The following is a 6,178-nucleotide window of genomic DNA, read 5'->3' on the forward strand; positions in this document are numbered from 1 at the left end:
ACGCAGCATCCTAAGATCTACAACAATGACATAACAAATTTGAGAAATAAGGAGATCGATTTTGTGACCTCTTGAAGTGCAGAATTGGAATTGTGTTGATTCGAGCCTTGCAATGCTCCAATGTTCCTCTATAAAGCTTGTGAAGTTGATTGGAAGAGAAATGGAGACTTAATTGTACACGAGTTCGCCAGAATTTGCATTTGCCATGGATGAGTTCAAGCTTCAATATGCTGCAATCTTGCCTTGTTTTCTTCGATTCCACGTGCAAATATCCTTGATAACACTTCAGGATGATGAATCAAGCAAGAGAAATGGATGTTGCTTGAAGAAATTTGAAGAAATTTTTGAGAGAGAATTTTGAGAAATTTTCTAGATCTGAAAAAATGGTTGTGGTTAATGCTAAAACAGTTAGGGTTTTCCTCATATACCTCTCCCTAATCACTCTTTTAATCATGCTTAAAAAAATGGTTAAGTGGAATTAGCAATTTGGAGTGTAAATGCAAAATTTGTTTTTCACCCTATGCATGAAAATCAAGAATGAACAGTGCACGAATTTATTTGATTTTCACTCAAAATATCATTTTGGAGCCAATGGTAATGGTAGAATGTGTGAACAATGTACCAGATTTAAACTTTAATTTTTCCCTCCAAAAAACAAGTGAATTACCAAATGTTCATGTGATGATAATGCATGGCATGTAATGCAAGATTTGGAAACTAGAGGTCAAAATAAGAGCAATGCAAAAAGAGCCATCCTATTTGGAATTTTGGTTTGAAAGTTATGCCCATTTGAAGTTCCAACCACACTTTGTCAAGTTTTGATCATATCTCCTTAACCACACATGAGAAATCCATGATCTTGGACTTTTTGGAAATGGGAGATAAAGATATTCAACTTTCATGTTGGAAAAAATTTCATTTGAAGCTTTCTTGAGGATGTAATCTTGAGTTTAAATTGGTCCAAAACCTTGCCATTTTTGGAAAGTTCAAATTATAGATCACCTGCTATTTTTGAAAGGTCTTGATCTAACCTCAAATTCTTCAATGTTGATGTTTGAAATGTCAAATGAGCCTTGTTCCCACATGAATGAGGCATCTCTGACCATCTCCCACCTCCAAATCCATAGTTGAGCTGACAGTTAACTTCTGTTGACTTTTGTGGGCCTCAGATGATTTGCACATTGACTGATGAGCCTTGAGCCTTCAATTCTTGGCCAAATCACTTCAAAATGATTCTTGGATCACATGAACTCATTATACCAACCCTAGGGTTTTGATTCCATAGAAAATGCACTTATTGCCTTGCACAGTTGAATCTCCTGATGCCAGTCTTAACTGATGGCTTGGTGGACTATGCAATGAACAATGCAATGTTTATGACCTAAAATGAAAATGTATATACAAAATGGGAGGTGCAAATTTGAGGTGCTACACTTGGTAGCCCCCAGACGTAGGTGAGTTGCACCGAACTGGGTTAACAATTGCTTGTGTCTTTTGCTTTACCATTCTGTATCTTTATCCTGTTTGTGTTAACAGATATTAGTGTCGTGACATTACCTTCGATATCTTATATCTGATACCAGAATTTCACAACTAGTGCAACAGAGACAATTCACAGGTCTTGCTACTGAGAACCTAAACCAACATTTAAAAATCTTTCTCCAATTAGCAGACACTTTTAAAACCAATGGAGCTTCTCCTGAGGCAATCCGTTTAAGATTATTCCCTTTCTCCCTCAAAGATAAAGCCCTATCATGGTTATATTCCCTTCCACCCAATTCTATAACAACTTGGGAAAACCTTAGAAAAGTATTCCTTGCTAGATACTTTCCCCCAAGTAAGACCGCCGTTCTTCGAAACCACATAACCAGATTTACCCAGAACCAAGGAGAATCGCTATTCGAAGCTTGGGAGAGATATAAATAGCTGTTAAGAGCATGTCCACATCATGGTTTAGAAAATTGGCTAATCATTCAGACCTTCTATAACGGACTTCACTATAACACTAAGATGACCATCGACGCTGCCGCTGGTGACGCACTGATGAACAAACCTTATCCTGAAGCTAGTGCCCTCGTCGAAGATATGGCTCAAAACCATCAATCATGGGGATTTGAATGAGCGACAGTTGAGAAGAAGGAAGCCCAAGAAGGAGTACATGAGTTAAGCTCTATAAACATGATACAAGCTAAAATGGATGTGTTAGCCCTCAAGGTTGAGCATATGTGCATAAACCTGAATATTGCAGCTGCAGTTTCGTCGGATTGTGAGATATGTGGAACCAAAGGACACAAATCTGTAGAATGCAGTCTATTAAACGAAACCAACCCTGAGCAAGTGAACTACGCCCAAGGGAACCCATATTCGAATACCTACAACCCTGGATGGAGGAATCACCCAAACTTCTCCTATAAGAACAATAACCCTATCCAAAATACTGCACCTCCGAGAAAACCAGGTTACCAAGCCCCAAGACCAAATCAACCTATGCAACCTGTGCCACCAAAGCCGAGCCTTGAGAAAATTATGGAAAATTTTATCACTGCTCAAACCCAACAAAACAAAGAGTTCATGAACCAGAACATTCACGTTAATGAACTGATTACTCAGTTAGGAACCAAGGTTGACCAAATAGTTACTCACAATAAGATGCTTGAAACCCAGATCTCTCAGGTAGCCTTAAACCAAGCCCCTCAGACTGCACCTGGAGGACAGTTCCCTGGACAACCTCAACAGAATCCGAGAGGACAAGCCAATGCCATTACCCTACAAAGTGGGACCGCTTATGATGAGCCATTTAACTCAAGATTGAGTGAACCCAAAACTTATAAGGAATATACCGAACCCACGGACGAAGTAAAGGAACCAGAGGAATCTGAAAAATAGGAAGGTCAAGAAAAAGGAGAAGAACCTAAAGACAAAACTTATGTACCACCCCCGCCATACAAACCACCGATACCATATCTGCAAAGACTCAAACAAACCCAGATCAATAACCAGTATCAGAAATTCATTAAGGTTATAGAAAAAGTTCACGTAGAAATCCCTTTCACAGAAGCCATCACCCAAATACCTTCTTATGCAAAGTTTCTCAAAGACATCCTTACCAACAAACGTAGACTCGACGATCCGAAGCCCTTGGAATGCAATTCTATTTCCGAGAATAAGTTAGCCAAAAAAGATAAAGATCCTGGAAATTTCTCCATTCCTTCTCTTTTGGGAAGTCATGTCATCGAAAAAGCTTTTCTAGACTTAGGAGCTAGTGTAAGCTTAATGCCTTTAGCAGTTTGTGAGAGGTTAAACTTAGGAGATTTACAGCCTACTAAGATGTCACTTCAATTAGCCGATAGATCTGTTAAGTATCTGATAGTCATATTAGAAGATGTCCCTGTTAGGATAGGTCAGTTATTTATCCCTACTAATTTTGTTGTCATGGACATCAAAGAGGATAATGATATACCAATCCTTCTAGGGAGACCGTTCTTATCAACTGCAGGAGCCATAATAGATGTCAAGAGAGGAAAGTTGACCTTTGAGGTAGGTGACGAGAAGATAGAATTTATACTTTCAAAATTTCTTATGGCACCTGTGATGGAAGACGCATGTTATGCCATAGATATCATTGATGAATGCGTTAGGAAATAGAACAACAAAAAATCATAAAAACGATTAAGTTTCCATCAACCCTCATACTGGAAGATGATGACTTTAGGAAGCCCTACATCGATGATAACCTTTACGAATGTTTATCCCTTACCCCAGATCCTATGCCATGCCCTAAGAAACCAACCTTAGAACTTAAGGAACTGCCTAAGAACCTGAGATATGAGTTCCTCGATGAAGAGATGAACCGTCCAGTTATAGTCAGTGCTACCTTGAGCCAAAAGGAAACATACCAACTCTTAGATGTTTTACGAAGATATCCCTCAGCCTTAGGATATAATATCTCTGACCTAAAAGGTATAAGCCCATCCGTATGCATGCATCAGATTTCGCTCGAAGAAGATTCAAAGCTCTCCAGAGAACACCAGAGAAGAATAAACCCTATAATGAGTGATGTTGTTAAAAAAGAAGTTCTTAAGTTACTTGAGGCAGGTATAATCTATCAGATCATGGAGAGTAAGTGGGTGAGCCTTGTGCATGTAGTACCTAAAAAGGGAGGCATCACAGTAGTGCAAAACGATAAAGGCGAACATGTAGAAAAACGGATAGAAGGAGGATGACGGATGTGCATAGACTACAGAAAGTTAAATAAAGCAACCAGGAAGGATCATTTCCCTTTACCATTTATAGACCAGATGTTGGAGCGTCTAGCCAGACACTCTTACTTCTGCTATCTAGATGGATACTCTGGATTCTTCCAAATACCTATCCATCCTGAAGATCAAGAAAAAACTACCTTTACATGCCCTTATGGAACTTTTGCCTACAGACGAATGCCATTCGGACTCTGTAATACCCCAGCTACTTTCCAACGCTGCATGATGTCAATCTTTGCAGATTACCTAGATGGTATCATTGAAGTATTTATGGATGATTTTTCGGTTTGCATATTTGATTTCCAAAATTATCTTGCTAACCTTGAGAAAATCCTGGAGAGATGCGTGGAGGTGAACATCGTGCTAAACTGGGAAAAGTGTCATTTCATGGTCACCGAAGGGATTGTTTTAGGACATATAGTTTCCAAAAAAGGTATTGAGGTAGATAGAGCTAAGATAGAAGTCATAGAGAATCTAAAACCACCCAAAACTATCAGATAAGTCCGAAGTTTCCTTGGACATGCTGGATTCTACCGGCGTTTTATCAAGGACTTCTCCAAAATAACCAAACCTTTAACTGGCCTTTTAATGAAAGATGCTGAATTCATTTTCGATGGAAAATGTAATGAAGCATTTAATCTTTTAAAGCAAGCGTTAATATCAGCACCTATTATGCAACCCCCTGATTAATCAGAACCTTTTGAGATAATGTGCGACGCTAGTGATTATGTCGTTGGAGCCGTTCTAGGACAAAGGAAAGATAAAAAATTACATGTGATTTATTATGCCAATAGAACCCTAGACGCCGCCCAACTTAACTACGCAACAACTGAAAATGAACTACTCGATGTAGTTTTTGCTATAGACAAATTCAGATCTAATCTAGTAGGAGCCAAAATTATAGGTTACACCGATCATGCTGCCATTCGCTACCTCTTAAGTAAAAAAGATGCCAAACCCAGGTTACTCCGATGGATTCTGTTACTACAAGAGTTTGATTTAAATATCAAAGATAAAAAAAGGCACTGAAAATGTAGTAACTGATCACCTCTCTAGGCTAGAACACCTGAAACCAGACTTAGTACCGATAAATGATGATTTTGCCTATGATAGACTGATAGCTAGACTAGAAGCCATTGAAGACGATAGCCTATGCCCTCATGACTACTTCCAAAAACCCTTAGCTGTAAGTAATGTGCCATGGTATGCAGACTTTGTTAATTATCTAGCTGCTGATATCATACCCCTTGATCTTGACTACCACCGGAAGAAGAAGTTCTTCAACGATGTAAGAAACTTTTATTGGGATGAACCGCTCCTTTTCAAAAGAGGTAAAGACAGCATTTTTTGCTGTTACGTTCCAGAAGAGGAGGTAAAAAGTATAATTGAGCATTGTCACTCCGCATCCTATGGTGGACATGCGAGCACCTCTAAGACATACGCCAAGATTCTTTAAGCTGGCCTATTCTGGCCTACCATGTGGCGCGATGTCCATGCTTGCATTGTCAAACGTGATAGATGCCAACACACGGGAAATATTTCAAGACGTGATGAAATGCCTCTAAGAAACATTCAAGAAGTAGAACTCTCTGATGTTTGGGGTATAGATTTCATGGGACCTTTCCCACCATCCTTAGGAAACAAGTATATCTTAGTAGCCGTGGACTACGTGTCTAAGTGGATTGAAGCTATAGCTGCACCCACAAATGACACTAGAGTGGTGATCAAGTTATTTAAAAACTACATATTTCCCAGATTTGGAACACCCCGTTTAGTCATAAGCGATGGAGGATCGCACTTCATATCGAGAATATTTGATAAACTTTTAAGAAAATATGGAGTTAGGCATAGAGTAGCGACACCATACCACCCACAGACTAGTGGCCAAGTAGAAGTATCCAATAGGAAGATAAAACAAG

General features: G+C 39.1%; 1 non-coding gene across 1 annotated transcript; it reads right to left on the minus strand.

Moving 5' to 3' along the window:
• Positions 1-1,848: 1,848 nt before the first annotated feature.
• LOC127099276 (small nucleolar RNA R71) lies at positions 1,849-1,955 on the minus strand. The gene has a single exon (XR_007793799.1). It is a non-coding gene; the product is annotated as a small nucleolar RNA R71 (small nucleolar RNA).
• Positions 1,956-6,178: the final 4,223 nt, after the last annotated feature.

This window comes from Lathyrus oleraceus, chromosome 6 (assembly GCF_024323335.1).
Source record: "Lathyrus oleraceus cultivar Zhongwan6 chromosome 6, CAAS_Psat_ZW6_1.0, whole genome shotgun sequence".
In the NCBI taxonomy this organism is placed as follows: domain Eukaryota; kingdom Viridiplantae; phylum Streptophyta; class Magnoliopsida; order Fabales; family Fabaceae; genus Lathyrus; species Lathyrus oleraceus.